Below are 18,043 nucleotides of genomic sequence, written 5' to 3' on the forward strand. Positions count from 1 at the left end.
AGAACCTGAATTGGCTGATTAAAAATATAGCAGCAACATATTGATTGAATAACTAGCTATTGTTTACTCACGTAAGAGGTGGTTAATGTTGGTGCTAAAAGATTGTATTTGGAGGGTCCAGAATCTCATAGGATTCTCTTGAACCATAGCAAGTTCTTTTAATTTCTGCCCATTATTTTCAAAGCATTTTCAAAATTTTTATTTCACTTTCTTTTCATGTTTTAGAAAGCCATGAGCTACATCTTTAATGAACTACAAGTTCATGAATAAATCATGAACCACCTCACAGATACAGCTAAAGCCAGGGAAACTTGCCTGGATGTTAGGCATTCACAGATGATGGTTCCTTAAAAATGGCCAAGCCGCGAAGCATTTTGGAAAAGAAAATGGAAATGAAAATACATGGCTAAGAAATGTAAATGGATTGAATCACTGCTGCAGGGGTGAAAAATTAGGGGTATCAATTAAATTCTTTTTAAAGTATTTGCTTAATTAAATAAGTGATTATGAATAATGTTTTTCTCATGCTTGTCCATGTAATTAAGTGAAATTTCCTGCATTTTCACACTTTTGAACTCCTTTATTTTTTTTTTCTGATGAGGTGAATTAGATGCTGATGTTCTAAAGTAACTGATTTGCTCTTATAATTTCACATTCATGACATTTTACTTATTTGGGGGGGCTTGTTGTGATAAATTAGATTCTGGCCAGTGTCTTGGGGAATTTTTCTTTCTAAGCTCAGAGGCGTAATAAGTCACCTCTGTGCCTCAACCCAGACTCTTTTTTGGAGACAATAGCAATATCCATAGTCTAAATACTCTCATATCAACAGAGGAGGACTGGTCTATACCCACATACTCCATTCCCCCTGCCTTCATGGCCTCTTGTTCCAGAAGCCACCTTCTGATCTGTACTCACCTATAGCTATTGACTATGCCAGCCTGGCCAGCAGGAATCTGAGCAAAGGTCAAGCAGTAACCTGAGCACATGGACTCTGCCATTATTTCTTCTTTCTTAGCCATTTAACATGTATGTAATGAAACTAGTATCTTTACTGGGTTCCTATATTTTTAAAATATTGAAGTTTTCTGTTTCTTACATCACCATGGCATCCCATGTATCCCTTCCTCTCCCCAGAGCCATACCATAGGATAAATAATATTTTTTAAGAGAAGGGCAAAAAGTCAGCACAACTGATGAGTTAAGAAAGTCCAAAAACATGACCAATGCATGACACCTGTGGAACTCCCACATCCTCAAAGAGGTAGGTTGGAGAGGGGGGTTTCTTCTCCTATTTCTTCATTTAAGTCCCACTTGATCTTTTTAATTTCACTACATTTACTTTTAATTTTGAGATGCCATTCTTTCCATTTCAATTGTTGTAGTTATTGTGTGTATTGTTTTCTTTTTACTTCACTTTGCATCAATTCGTATAGATCTTACCATTCTTCTGTATTTACCACACATATCATTTCTTACAGCGCAGTATAATTCCATTACATTTATGTAATGGGCAAATCACTTAATCCTGTTTTCCTCAGTTTCCTCATCTATAAAATGAACTGGAGAAGTAAATGGCAAACCATTCTAGTATCTTTGCCAAAAAACCCCAGAGGGGATCACAAAGAGTTAGATACAATTGAAACAACTAAACAATAACAAATTTTATAATATAATTTGTGGTTTGGAAGTGCTATTCCCCCTTCATCCTTACTTCTTTTCATGTTTTTTCCTTGATATTCTAAATCATTCATTTTTGCAAATGAATATTGTTATTATTTTATCTAGCTTTGTAAAATATCCTCTTGGTAATTTGATTGGTATAGCATTAAAAATATAAACCAATTTTGGTAGTATTGTCATTTTTATTATATTGGATTGACCTAGCCATGAGCACTAAACGTACCTCCAGCTATTCAGGTTGTTCTTCAATTCCTTCTAATTGAATATATATAAATCTTTTGTGTGCTATGGGAGGTTGATCCCCAGATATTTTATGCATTATGTAGTTATTTTGGAATGGAATTTCCTTTTCTATTATTGTTTTCCTATATTTTTAACGTGTCCGTGACAAAGTTTTTGAACAATGTGTCTCTAATGCCACTTTTCCATGAGCTCTGTGGTTTTTATTGAATGATTTTGAAAAGCATAGTGATTTTTAGGAACATATTTGTTACATTATAGCAGAAACGACTATATTTTCTTCTTGGGAAGGATTGTTCTAGAAAGGATTCCTAGAGAAGGTGGTACCTTGATCAAAGAAGAGGATTTTAATAGAGATAGCTAAAATGCAAGAACACATGAATGAATGGTGAGATGGAATGAAGTTGGAAAGATCATTAATTCGGAGAAATGATAATGTAAATCTGTCCTGCTGCTTGCTTTTGTATGACCTACAAGCTAAGAATGGCTTGTACAATGTAAGTAACAATATTTAAGTTTGTATTGTGTTTATGTAAGGACATATTACAATGTAATACAATTTGAAATATTTCTTATTGTGTTATTAAGTCACTGTTTTCTATTTGGCTTATTCTAATAGTTAGGACTCAAAGTCTAAGTGTTCCTGGGAAGAAGAAAGCCAAAAAAGTACCCAACATACAAACATGAATCAGTTGTGGAACAGGATTTTTTTTTCCTTCATGGAAGAGAGGACGCTAAGCATATAATTGCTATTAGATAAGCCTTATCAAAGCATAATCCAGTCTGATAATTTTGCCTATTAGCCATTTTATATTTCACCTCTGCACACAGTACTGCCAATAATATAGCTGACTTTGATTTTTCTTCTGGTGGCTTTTTTTCTATTCGTGTTCAAACAAATACAGGTGTTTTCCCTTGTTATCAATCACTGCTACACTGGGGAACTAGCACTCTCACCACCTTGCTGGTAGGAAATACTACTGTTGCAATGACAGAGCTCTGGAACATTCCAATTCTTATAAAGTTAATGCTAAAGGAAGCAAATGTACAGCAGAGGAAAAGGCATCCAAGAACCTTGGTACCAATATAGCTAATTAAGTTCTGACCCCCATATAGGAGAGAAGCTGCCAATGTCAGGGTTGAGAAGGGCTATCTTCCTCTACTCTTTGCTAAGGTCTTCTCACTTGAAGGGCTATATCCAAGAGAGCCACTTACCAGAAGCACCTTGTAAATTATGCATGACCAGTAGCCTACCACCCAGAGTTTCCACTGGAAGCAGACAGAATATTTGTAGTGTTCTGGGGGCTGGAGGGAGAAGTTTTCCATTACATAAGTAAAGTTAAGGAACTTAAGATAGGGCAGGTCATGAAGAATAAGAGTCTGTGTAAATAGATTAGCATGAAAGGAATATAAGTAAAACTAGTCACAGGGACAATATGCTAGCTTAAAAGAGTAAAGGAGAAATAATCACCATAAAGTGAATAAAGGGCAAAAACCAGATCTATTAATTGTAACCTTAAAAATATGGAAAAATGACAGTCAACAAGCATTTATTAAGCTATTACTACATGCTGGGTCCTATGCTAAGCATTGGAAATACAAATACAAGTAGAAAGAAGAGCAATTTCTGCCCTCAAGAAGCTTACATTCTAATCATGGAAGACTGAGAAATAGTCAGAGAGGTAGAAGGAGAACCAAGAGAAAGAACAGAGGAGCGAGTATCTCTGAAAACTCTGAAAATCTGAAAACCATGGAAGAACCTAGAAAAGCGCTTGTATGGGGAGAAGACAAAAGAACCTGTCTAGGGAGCATGGTAAAAAAAAAAAAGGCCAGAAGTGCAGCCCAGAGAGGAAACATAGACGGCCTGGGCCTCAGTAAACAGAGGTTCTGGGAGTAGCCATCCAATAGAGGGAGAGTCTCTAGGAGTGGAGGATACTTCCCATGTGTGAATTCCAGGGTTGGAGTGAGACTTCAGGATGAAGGGTCTAGTAGAGAAAGTCATGAATACATCCAAAAGAGGAATGGGATCAATTCCTGGAGAGGAACAAGTTGTTGTTGTTCAGTTATTTCAGTCATATCTGACTCTTTGTAACCCCATTTGGGGTTTTGTTAGCAAAGATACTGGAGTGGTTTGCCATTTCCTTCTCCAGCTCATTTTACAGATAGGGAAACTGAAGCTAACAAAGTTAAATGACCCACCCAGCGTCACATAGTAAGTGTCTGAGGCCAGATTTGAACTCAGGAAGATGATTCTTCCTGACTTCAGGCTCAGCATTCTATCCATTGTGCCACCTAGATGCCCAGAGAAGAACAAAACAATGCAATAAAACAAATAAGACAATGGATAGGAAGAGAAAATACAATAATTTTTTGTATAGAAGAAACACATCTGAAAATACACATACAGAATACAAATGAGAGGCTGGAACAAAATTTTATTAGGTGATTCTCCCAAAGCAGAAGTTGTAATCATGCTATCAAAGTAAAAACAAAGTTTAATAACATTAAGAAAGATAAATAGGGGAACTACATGATGCTTAAAGTTACCAATGTCAAAGAAACACTATCGATATAAATATATGTGAACCAAATAGCGTTGCATCGAAATTCATAAAGGAAAAGATAACATAGATGACAATGTAATAATTGTAGAAGACTTTATTGAGATACCAATAATTCAGTCCAAGGAAATACAAGGCACACAACACACAAGGTACAGCAAGCCTACTTTCTTGGTAAGCCATACTTACAATGAAGAAAGGCATTCAGGGAGCCTGGAAACAGGTCAGGCCTACTGGAACCCCAGCTAGAGTTGGGCACCTAAATCAGTAAAAATCTGGTGGGTTTTCAATAAGATTCCTATTTGTGTTAAATGGGACTGGCACTGGGAGGAAGGAGGAGTGAGGAAGCTGGACCTGGGGACATGCTGGTGGGAGAGGGAAGAGGAAGATGGCTTGGAAACCAGTGGCTAGGTTACATTCAAGCTCCCTGTGAGCAGGAAAAGAGCTACTGAGATACTAAGAACTGAACAAACTGTTGGACAAGTTAGATTAGAAAGATATAGCACCTTCTGACTGGAATATTAAAGAAATTTTCTTTTATGGCTAATTCAATTTCATTTTCTGAGACTATGCTGTTTAAGTTCTCTTTCACATTCATAATAATTTGGCTATCTTATATTTCTTTTAAATTCTCAGTGTTTGCAGTGTATAGTTGTATGAATTAAGTAGTAATGATTCTTTTTATTTCTTATCTCATTTATTGTGATTTCACCTTGTTTTTTTTTAATTTTGATAATTTGACTATCCTCACTTTTCTTCATGTGAGGGGAGAGTGTCATTATTACCTTATCCATCTAAAAAAATTTACCTTTGTTGGATGAGAATACTTCATGAATGAACCAATCAATCAGAAATGAGTGTGAAAAGGACCTGTATATCTTCCTCAATCAATCAAGTCCATTGTGTGAGAAACTTGGTTATACCCTAAGGGATAAGTATAAAAAATAAGAAGCTATCTTAGAACCAGAGAGCGAGTCTGAGAATCTTGAAGCAGGAAACTTGGAGCAAGCAAGGTCTCCAAGTGCTCCTCTGAGGATCAAAGGTAAACTGTCTTTTTTTATTTATGTTTTCTCTATTTCTCCTTTCATTTCCTATTTTTTTCTTATTGTCATCTACTATATTTGCTATTTCCTACTACTTTACTCATAGGGACATGGGGGGTCCCTGGAGGAGCTAGCCCAGATTCAAGACACTATTTGAGTCCACATCTACTCATGTTAGCTTATGATACTCCAGGGATGTGTTTAGTTTTTTTTCTAGTCAGCCAAAGGGGGAAAAATATTTGCATAACCAGTGGGGAGCAATTACACAATGTCTTTGCATGCTCTTTAGCCTCTCCAAGACACATTCCTTCTATGTCATCATGATTTTTCTGAAGGAAGTTGTATCAGCTAAGCAAGCTTAACTTCTCTACAGGGATAATTTCTCCTGATTACAGTATGAGCTTCTTAAGAGCAATGACTCTCACACCATCAATTCAAACTTTTTTTTTTCTAGTGGCATCTGGTAATGGTCAAAGTAATTATTCAGGTACTTCTCACTTTCCTGGCCACTGTCATTCTGGAGCAACACTTATCACATAGTAAATACTTAGTAAAAGCTTTTTACTCCATTCCTTTTACAATTTCTTTGGGCCCTACCACAGGGTTTATCCTTAGTAAGATACTATGTGGTACTGAGAAATTAAAGTTGTATGTTCTAGACAGATTGATATCTGAATCCTATCAAACACTTAAAGAACAATTAACAACTAAGCAACTCTTATTATTCTCATAAAATCACAGATAATACAAAATTCCTTTTATGGAACAAATGTAGAAGATAGACAGAAAGGCAGACAATAGATAGATAGATAACATTTAGCTTCAGATTATTCTGCTTTTAACTCCTTCCCTTTCATGGGAAGGATGGAGTTCCAAATCTCCAGAATAATGATGCAATTAATCAAGATTGTCCTCCTCAATGCAGAGATGTCTCATTAACCATCACTCTCAGTTCACAGTAGTTTCTTAGGACCTTCCAACAACACCCTTATTGGCAGCAGCAGTAGTGACATACATAAGTATCAGGGGAGAAGAGGAAATTTAATTAATACTTTAAATATATATGTAATTAAACATGATAGTTTCAATATTGCATTGTTTGTGTCACCTTTAGAGCTTCCTTCTTATCTTTTTTGTATAGTTCTTTGATTTCCAATAATGATTTTTCTTTTTTTCCTTAGCTCTTTTTTTTTTTTTTTGGTATTATCACTCTCCCCTACTTCTGCCATAATTCCTCCACCAAAAAAAGGCCCCTCCCTTATAACAAATACCTATAGTCAATCAAAGCAAATTTACACATTGACCATGTCTGAAAAATTGTATCTCATCTTGTACCTCCAGTCCATCACATTTCTACCAAGAGATGGGAAACAGGATTCATCATCAGTTTTCCGAAGTCATGATTTGGTCATCACAGTGATTATAATCACTGAGTTTTACTTTGCAGTATTGTTTTTCTAGGTATTACTACTATTTCTTCACTTTTCCCCCTCCCAGCCAGAAAGGGGCAGGGTTAAAATCTCACAGATAATCCTGTCTCCAAGTCCTGGGCTTGATGGAGCAGTATTTTCTCTTCTAGTCATCTCTCCTTACTGTCTGTCTGTCTGTCTGTCTGTCTGTTTATCCCTCTGCCTCTTTTACTCTGTGTGTGTCTCTGTCTTTCAGTATCCCTCCTGGAAGCTGGGGGAAGGGAAACATTTAGCTTCTTTTTCAGGGAAACCGGTGATTAATATAAAAGAGGGTTGAGGGGGGCTACATAGGCAATATATTTTCTCTCGGTTTTGCTCACTTTACTCTGCATCAGATCATAAAAGTTCTCACAGGTTTATATGAATCTGTCACTTTCAATCACTTGTTCATATATTTTAATATATGAATTTAAAATCCACTGAAGCTCTTCATTTATAATATTTTAAACAGTTTATAAAATTCTGTTTATAAATTTCTGTTTTAAATGTGCATATATGAGCATTTTTATAGGTGACATGCAAATCAATCTCTACAACAAAATTATATAACAATGGAATCCTGTCAAAGCATTTATTTTCAAAATGCTCTTTCCATAATGTAAATTTCTTTCAAAAGGCAGTTGTATTCTCAATCATTGTAAAAGGTTGCTTTTACCTTGAAGAGAAAGATTTAGTGCATTTATTTTTTTCCCAAAATGCCTGCTAGTTAGCATACTACCGAGAAATACTTGTCATTACAGAAAAGGCCAGTGGGAACATTTATATATTTGTACCAGAAAAATGTGTAACTCAACTTTAAGTTCTATAGTTTTTAAAGTGCATGGCCATGAGATAAAGGAAAAACATCTGTGTGCTACAAAAGATTTTCATGATCACTTCCCATCTTATTACAAAGTATTATAAAGATTCTATTTAAAGACTTCTTTTTCTTTTTAAGTTTTATTGATGCCTTCTGTCTTTATGTCACTGTAATTTTGGGGTTTATTCTTTTTTAATATTTAATTTTCTTTCTTGCAATTAACAAAAATATATTTTCTCTCTCTCCCATTTCTATTCTCCATGACAAAAAAAAAAAGAAAAGAAAACCCTATAAACAAACATGCATAGACAAAGAAAACAAATTCCTACACTGGCCATATAATATTTTTTCATTTTAATCTGCACCCTCACTCCATTACCTCTCTTTCGGTATATTTCATCATGAGACCTCTGGTTGGCCATTGCATTGATCAGAGTTCTTATGACTTTTAAATTAACATGTCTTAGGGGCAGCTAGGTGGTGCAGTGAGTAGAGCACCAGCCTTGGAGTCAGGAGTACCTGAGTTCAAATCCAGCCTCAGAAACTTGACACACTTACTGGCTGTGTGACCTTGGGCAAATCACTTAACCCCAATTGCCCTGCCTTCCCCCCTCAAAAATAATGGGGCTAGATGGTATAGTGAGTAGAGCATGGGCCCTGGAGTTAGGAGGACCTGAGTTCAACTCTGGCCTCAGACACATGACACATGTGCTAGCTGTGTGACCTTGGACAAGTCACTTAAGCCTAACTGCCCTGCCAAAAAAAAATTGCAAATATTATTTTTATTGTGTAAATCATTCTCCTGGTTCATAAAAGTCTTTTGAGGTTTCTCTGAAACCTTATAGAAGAATGATGTTCCATTACATTCACATACCATAATTATGGCACTTTGCTTCTGGCTCCAATTTCTTTGCTGTAAGAGATTGTTCTGAATGATGTCAACACTGTATTTCACATTTGGTACAATCTTCATATTTGGCACAATCTCGAAACCCTTTTGTATTCTATTCAAAGCTGCAATTTCATCATATTTCCCCCATAAAACATTTTTAATTAAATAAGTCATTTGCTAATAGCAAAAGTATAGCTTTCCTTTAGTGGGTCACAAATAAGTAGTTAATGAATATTGAAATGGAATCTAGCAAATATCACAAGTTGAAACATTTGTATTTTTCATACATTACACAATAAACCTCTCATACGGTATGATTTGTTCTAATGCTTGTATTTTCAAATCTTTAGCAATGTTTTCTCTGTCTTCCAATAGTGTTTGTTGACAAAAGAGCACATTTTAGTTTGTTACTATGTTATTTAACATGTATTATTTTCGCTATTTATTACTGTGGTAGGAAGAATATTTATTTCCCCAATGGCATTAAATTTTTACTATTAAGTAAGAAAACTCAATTGAGATTTATAAACATTTATTGTTAAGTTTAGTTGGTTTTTTGTAATGTACTAATTTTTGTATAATTATTTTTATTTTGTAATATGACTGCTGGAGATAGGAATAGGAGGACTATAAACTGTCATTTTCTTGTTTTTCACTTGTATTCACATTATTAGCAATGCTTTGAGTCTAAAGCTTCATTGTGGTTGTCTTTTTAAACCACTTTCCATTTTGTGAGGGTTGGTTCAGTTGAAGCTAGATAATATGATGTATAAATCCACTTAACTGCACATATGGAAGTTGCAATACATCACAATGCCTTGAAATTAAATAAACTGTCAATCTTGTCACACTATGACAAGGAACTCCAAGAGGCAATGGGGAGCAACTATTTCAGCTCCCTCACCTCAACTATTAAATTGGGAGAAATGACTGAAAGTACAACCAGGACTGGAAAGAGTGTCCAGGAAGGGTTGTCATAAAAAAGGCATAAGGGTCCAGGGAAAGCAGAATATAAGAATTGGAAATGGAAAGATTTAAATTGACAAAAAGGCTCTTACTGATGGAGAAAATATTCCAGAAAGTAGAGTGGAAGGAGTGGGTAGCCTTAGAGTGGGACACTGGGAAGGGGAGAATTGGTTTGAGGAAAATGGGAATAAGGTATTGGGCAGTGAAGGATGGAGAACAGGGTTTTTTGATGACAGTCTGGAATTCAGAATCACTGGGATAGGAAGAATGTGACCCGGTGGGAGTTTGTCAATCAGTGAGGGATGAATTAGGGGTTAGCAATATCACTACAGGGATATGGTCTCTAAATGGCATCTTCTCAGGGCCTTAGTCAATTGGGGTGAGGGCAAAGGAGCAGTGAGATGAAGGAAAGGCATTACTCCCCTTCCCCTGAAGACAGGAAATCTAGCATGATGAAATAGTATTTCTCCTCTTGTAAAAACACAAGTAGGGATTATTGCATGGAATATTGCATGCACTTTCAGATGAAGTTACTATCTAATTTTACTTAATTATTTTGTTTTGTTTCAAGAGACCTTTCTTGGAGTGGAGGTAATCTGTAAATTCTTGTAATGTAAAAACAAGACATACTAATAAAACTTTTTTTAAAATGAAATGAAACTTAAACTTAAAAAGATACAGTACTATCTTAAAAAGATGATACTTAAACTTAAAAGTTTAAAAACTTAAAAAGATACAATACCATCTGCTTTGCTATTACACCCAAAGGATGACTGAGTCTTTCCAACTGAATTACAGCAGAATCCTCCTATATGCATTGTCTCTCCCTATCAGAATGTGAGCAAAATAGCATGAGTTGTCTTGCTTTCTATTTCTATCTAGCATTTTGCACATAGTGAGCACTTTATAAATGCTTTTTCATTCATTCATATACACCACACTAGTTTGCCTCATCTCTCCATTCCTTTTGGTCATGAATCTAACAAAGGCATATGTCACCTTCTTCTCTCCCCCACTCTCTCCCTCTCTCTTTCTCATAAAAGGAGGGGAGAGTGAGAAGAAAATGAACATAGGTCAGTCTCAGGCTTCCAGGAGGACTAACTACCCATGATCTTTTTCTATGAAAAAAGTTAAAGTAGCTACATCTTCTGAGACAATTTTAAATGTATATACATATATATATATATATATGCAGTTATATGTATGTATATGTACATATATGTATACATACACATACACATACACATACACATACACATACATAGGAATGTGGTCTGGACCATTGCAGACCCTATCTTGTTCAGTTGATACAATTTTCCCACATAGAGAATCTGGGAAGCTTTCCTCCAGAAGAATCATGATGACATAGAAAGAATGTGTCTTGGAGAGACTGAAGAGCATGCATAGACATTGTGTAACTGGTTTCCACTGGCTATTCAAATGGTTGGTTGTTTGGAGTCTTTGTCAATTAGCTAGGACTATTAGCATCTTCAAAAAAATCTGAGTCAGCTTTAGCTATGTCTTCAATTCATGGAATATAGCTTTGTGACTCTTTTTTTCATTGAATCCAGTGAGAGCTTATAGGGTGAGGGAGAAGGTCTCAGGGCCACATCATCCTGAGCAATAGACCTTATTCTTTGGCCTTTTTGTTTGTTCTTTCTATTCTAGGTGAAAGAAGTGGAGTCTCACATCCCAGTGAGTTCAAAAAGATGCCATAAGAATGCTCTAGAGACCTGGTGAAACAGAGCTGGAGGTTGCAATTGGTTTAGCAGTAATGCACTAGGAGCAGGAATGATCTTCATGAACCACCTTCTGGATCCATTCCCATGAAAGTTAAAATGAAGACTTGACCAGAAGTGATGTCAACTTTGAGTATGACTTTAGTGTAACCAATGCTATGCCATAATTAAGCTGAAATTTGAAATCAGAATGGTGTAGGGTAGAATGTTCTCTGGTTGGAGAAAAGCCAAGAGCAGTCCAGCAGAATTCTTCCAACATTCCCCTCCACATCAAATTAAATTTTGGAGCAGCATAGCTAACAAAGAGTCAGGGTGAGAAAATTTTCCAGCCTAAGACAATTTAGGAGGTCAGAAGGAAAGGTATGTGACACCAGAGTTGGGGCCAGTCCAGAGTGCCAACACAATCAACAGTTCTTAGAGGTGGCTGTAACAGCAGCAGTAGCTCTCAGTCCAGAGATAGTAAGGTGATTGGATAGTTGATCAGAAAATGACTACCAGGGACTCTGAGCTGACATTGGGCACAGAACTGGGTGCTACTAAAGGCAACTCCATTGCCCATATGAAATTTCTTGGTGGCAGTTCCAGGGTAGAGAGAAGCACTTATGTTTGGTCACAAGAGAGCAGGGGCCCTATTTGCAGTTCCAAGGCAAATAGGAATGCTAGCATTTGTGGCTGCAGGGGAATGGGGCCCCTCCTGGGTTAAGACTGGAGAGCAGACTAGGAGAACAGTGACCACACCTCTACAAGACTAATATCATTTTGGAAGCACTGAAAACTCACAGACCTGCAGAACTATCTCTGAAAACTGCAGTGCAAAAAACCCTGAAGCATGGGACAGTGCCTCCCCACACTCAGGTGAGCACAGCCCAGATTTAACATAAAGTTAAAAGTCAAGAAATAGACTGAGAGAGTGAGCAAACAACGAAAAATGAACTTGACCATAAAAAGCTACTGTGGTGGCAGAGAAGACCAAGCTACAAATGTAGAAGAAGAAAACAACATGGAAACAGTTACAAGCAAAACCTCAAAAATGATAATAGGACCCAAGTCCAACAAGAATTCCTGGAAGAGTTAAAGAAAGAAATGAAGAATAGAGAAAAAAATGAGAAAAATAAATGAGAGTGATGCAAGAAAACTGTGAAAAGAGAATTAACAGTAAAAGAGGCACAAAAATTACTGAAGAAAATAACACTTTTAAAAATAGAATTGGTCAAATGGTAAAAGGGGCAAAAAAAAGTCACTCAAGAACTTCTTTGAAAGCAGAATGGGCCAAAGGGAAAAAGAGATACAAAAGCACAATGAAGAAAATAATCCCTTAAAAATTAGAATTGAGCAAGTGAAAGCTAAAGATTTCATGAGACTTCAAAAAATAATTTTCAAAAAGTCGAAAGAATGAAAAAATAGAAAAAAATGTAAAATATCTTATTGGAAAAACAATTGACCTGGCAAATAGATTAAGAGAAAATAATTTAAGAATTATCTCATAAAAACAGGGCATGAAGGGGAAACTAACACAGAGGAAACAGGTCAGGGTGGAGGGTTCGTAATGTTGGAATCTTTTTCTCATCAGGGTTGAAGAGGAAACAAAGTGTATATCTGAAGAGGTTTAGAATCCTTCTGAACTTCTAGAGAGGTGAGAAAATTGGAGGAAAAGCTGGGTATATAGAATAAGATTAGGAGGATGGGGGAAAAGATGAAGGAATTTTAGAGAGGTGGGTAAAATAAAGAATAAGAGGGTAAGGGGAAAAGATAAGGTAATAGGGATAGGGCAAAAAGAGAGTCTGTGAAGGAAAATAGGGAGTAAATATAAGATGGAAGGAAATTCACAAATAATAATTTGAACTTTGTCGAATCTATAAGGATACAAGTCATTCCCCAACTGATCAATAGCCAATGGTTATAAACAGGCAGTTTTCCAATGAAGAAATCAAAACAATTTATAATCATATAAAATGCTCTATCAGAAGTTCCCAAATTTATTTGGCCTATGCCCTTTTTAAAAAAAATTACTCAGTGCCTACCTGGAAATCCATTTTCTTTAGCCCCCCCCCTTTTTTTAAATTGGCATCATTTCAAAAAAAATACTGCTACCCTGAATCATTCCAGCACTCCACAGGTGTGGTATCATCCACTTTGGGAACCTATGCTTGAGTATAAACCATTATTGATTAGAGAAATTAAGATTAAAACATCCTTGAGATTTCATTTTACACCTACCAGATGGACTAAAATGATAGAAGAGGAAAGTGACAAATGTTGGAGAGGATGTGGAAAAATTGGGACACTAGTTCATTATCTGTGGAATTGTAAAATGATTCTACCATTTTGGAGAGTAATCTGGAATTATGCCCAAAGAGTTATTAAACTACCATATCCTTTGATCCAGCAATAGCACTACTTGATCTATTTCCAAAGATGATTATGGAATAAGGAAAAGAACCTGTATGTTCTAAAATGTTGATAGCAGCTCTCTTTGTGGTGGTGAAGAATTGGAAATTGCAGAGATATCCATCAATTGCAGAATGGATGAACAAGTTGTGATATATGATTGTGATGGAATACTACTGTGCTACAAGAAATGATGAGCTCAACGATTTTTAGAAAAACAGGGAAACACTTGTACAAAATAACGAAGAGCAAAATGAGCAGAGCCAAGGGAATATTGTATACAGTAACAACAATATTGATTTAAGAATGACTTTGAGCAAAGAAGTTACTTTGTCTATTATGAATACTCAAATTAACTATAGAGGACATAGAAAGAAAGATGCTATCTGCATCCAGAGAAAGAACTGATAAATAGAAATATGTATAGAATAATTTTACATATATGTGTATGTACACATGCACACTATATATATATACATACATACATATATGTACATATATCTCTATTTATGTCTAATGGTAGCCAACTCTAGGTTGGGGAGGAAGAAAAAGAGAAAAAAATTACATGATTATTTTGTTGTATAGTTGAAAGGAATAGAAAATTTTCATAGTAGATCTGCAGTTTCATGTACAATTATCTTTTTATTGTACTGTTATGGAAATACTTGTTTTATTCTGTAAATTACAAATAAAATAAATTTTAAAAATTATTATTGAACTGCCTAAAATCCATAATTATAAAATGTGTAGACATCATACTTCAAGAACTCATAGAGGAAAACTGCCCTAAATATCTTAGAACCAGGGGACTAAAATGAAATTGAAAGAGTCCACCTATCACCTCCTAAAAGAGTTCTCAAAATGAAAACTTCCAGGAATATTATAACCAAATTCCAGAGCCCCAGGGAAAAGGAAAAAAAAATTACAAGCAGCCAAAAAGAAAACACTCAAATATTGTAGAGCTACAATCAAGATCACACAAGATTCAAAGGAGCAGAAGTTTTGGAATATGATATTCTAGAAAGCCAAGTAGGCAGGATTACAAGCAAAAATCACCTACCCAGCAAAACTGAATATAATCCCTCAAGGGGGAAATGGATTTTTAATGAAACAGAAGACTTTCAAGTATCCCTGATGAAAAGGCCAGGGCTGAATAGAAAATTTGACATTAAAACACTAGACTTCAAGAGAAGCATAAAAAGGTAAACATGAAAGCGAAATCATAAAGGATTTAATAAGGTTAAACTGTTTACATTTCTATACAGGAAGATGATTCACATAACTCCTAAGGACTTTATCATTATTGGGGCAGTTATAAGTCGCCTACACAGACAGAGGGCACAAGTATGAGTCAATTATGTTGGGATAATCTAAAACAAAAGGTGAGAAAGAGGGGTGCACTGACAGAAGGAGAAGGGTGAGGAGGAATGGGGAAAATTATCTCATTTGAAAAAGGTGCTCAAGGAAAGGCTTTTACAGTGGAGGGAAAATAAGGTGGGGCATGGCTGGCGATGCTTGAACCTCACTGTCTTTGGAATTTATTCAAATAGGGAAGTGTGTGTGTGTGTGTGTGTGTGTGTGTGTGTGTGTAGACTACTTATAACTGCCCTAATAATAATAAAAGTCCTTAGGAGTTATATGAATCATCTTCCTGTATAGAAATGTGAACAGTTCAATCTTACTCACACACACACACACATACACCCACTCAGTTGTGTGTAGAAATCTATCTTACCCAATAGGAAAGCAGGAGGGGAAAAGAAGGGGTTTGTTAAAAGAAAGACTGGATTAAGGGAGGCAGTGGTCAGAAGCAAAACAGACTTTAAAGGAGGGACAGCACAAAAAGAAAAAGTAAAGGATAAACAGAAAAAAATAGAATGGAGGGAAATACACAGTAATAAATTCACCCTTAAAACAGAAGTGGATAGCAGAATGGATACCAGAATCCACAATATGTGATTTACAAGAAACACACTTGAAACAGAAGGACACTAGTTAAAATAAGGGGCTGGAGTGGAATCCATTATACTTCAGCTGAGATAAAAAGGAAGTGGTAGTAATCAAGATCTCAGACATTAAAAAAAAAGCAAAAATAGACCTAATTAAAACAGACAAGCAGGAAAATTACATCTTGCTTAAAGGTGCCATAGACAATGAACTGAACACATATGTACCCGATACTGAACATATATGCACCAAATGGCATGGCATCCAAATTCATTTAAAGGAAAAGATAAATTAGTTACAGGAGGCAATAAATAGTAAAACTATACTAGTAAATTTATCTATATCTATAACTATCTACCTATCCATACACATACATAGAGTGACCCAGGAAAATAAAGTTCTGTAATGTGTATCGACGTGGAGAGGTCAGAGAACTGGATATGATGCAAAGAACACAAACATTTTTACTTGTAAGTGCTGAAGACCATCCTCCTGGACATTCTGAGATACATTGTGTACCTTAATTAAGAATAATAATTAATAACTATAATTAATTAAGGATAATTAATTATATGTAACTATTCTATTATGATACATATATTATTATATTATATTTTATCATTTATTAATAATTAATTGATTAAATAAGAATTATTAATTAAGAATAAAATTTAAAAGAGAATACCAGAAAAAGTATACTAGTAAGGCACCTCAACTTTCCCCTCTCAGATAAATCTAGCTGTGAAATAACAAAGAAGTGAATGAGGCGAATAGAATTTTAGAAAAGTTAGATTTGAGAGACCTCTGAAGAAAAGTGAATGGGAATAGAAAAAAACATACACCTTTTCCACATCTTCACAAAAGGTGATGATCGATTAGGGCATTAAAACCTCACAAATGCAAAAAAACCTAAAAATATTAAATGTACCCCTTCCAGACTACAATGCAATTAAAATTACTTAAAATTAAATGGAAACCAAATAATCTAATCCTAAAGAATGAATGTGTCAAAGGACAAATCATAGGTAACACAAACAATTTCATTGAAGATGACAACAATGAAACAACATATCAAAATTTGTGGGATGCTGCCAAATCAGTACTTGAGGAAAAATTTATATCTCGAAGTATTTACTTATATCAGTAAAAGTGAAATATTACAGATCAATGAATTTGGCATACAAGTAAAAAAAAACAGCCTGGAAAAACAACAAAGTTAAAATCCCAAAATAAAAAATCCTGAAAATTAAAGAAGAAATTAGTCAAAAGTAAAAAAAAAACAATTTTGAACTAATAAATAAAATTATGATCTAGTTTTATGAAAAAACAGTAAAATAGATAAACCATTGGTTAACTTGATTTAAAAAAAAAGAAAACCAAATTACCAGTATCAAAAATGGAAAGGGTGAATGTACAATTGTTAGAAGCTATTTTCCCCAATTATGTTAATTAAACTGACAATCTAAGTGAAATCAATGAATATTTACAGAAATAGAAATTGCCCAGAATAACAGAAGAGGAAATAACCCTGTCATAGAACAAAAAAAATTCAACAAGCCACAAATGAGCTCCCTAAGAAATAATCCTCAGGACCAGATGCATTTACAAGTGAATTCTAACAAACATTTAAAGAACAATTAGTTCCAATACTAAATAAACTATTTGGGAAAATAAATGGGTAGAGAAGGAATCCCACAAATATAGTTTTGTACAAAAACGAGGAACACCAAAGTCCAATTTTTCTGATGAACATTTATGCAAAAACTTAAAATAAAATGCCAGCTCTCCAAGAGTCCCTCTCATCCCTCCCCACCCCCTAATCTCAATCCACACATCCCTCCAAAAATCCCACCATCCTCTCCCCCCACCCTCCCAAATCCCAGTCCATACACCCCTCTAAAAGTCCATCCTGCACCCTGTCGTCCAATTTTCTCACCTCTCTCCATGTTCAGAAGACTTCTAGATGTACACATTGTTTCCTCTTCAACCCAGATAAGAGAAAGGTTCCAACCTTACCAGCCTTCCACCCCCACCTGCTTTCTCTGTATTAGTTCTTCCTTTCATGCTCCATTTTTGTTATATAATTGCTCCATTTTTCCTTTTCCTACCCAATTTTGTTTTTTAGAATCACCCTATCATGCACAACTCAGCCCCAATCTTTCTTTCAAACTACCTTAGTAATGATGACAGTTTTAAGAATACTGTTAATTTGTGTGTGTGTGTGTGTGTGTGTGTGTGTGTGTGTGTGTTAAGTAAAACTTTTGACCTTAATCAGTGCCTTATAATTAGTTCTATAATGTTTTCCTTATATTTCTT

Source organism: Trichosurus vulpecula, chromosome 1, assembly GCF_011100635.1.
Source record: "Trichosurus vulpecula isolate mTriVul1 chromosome 1, mTriVul1.pri, whole genome shotgun sequence".
NCBI classification, from domain to species: Eukaryota; Metazoa; Chordata; class Mammalia; order Diprotodontia; family Phalangeridae; genus Trichosurus; species Trichosurus vulpecula.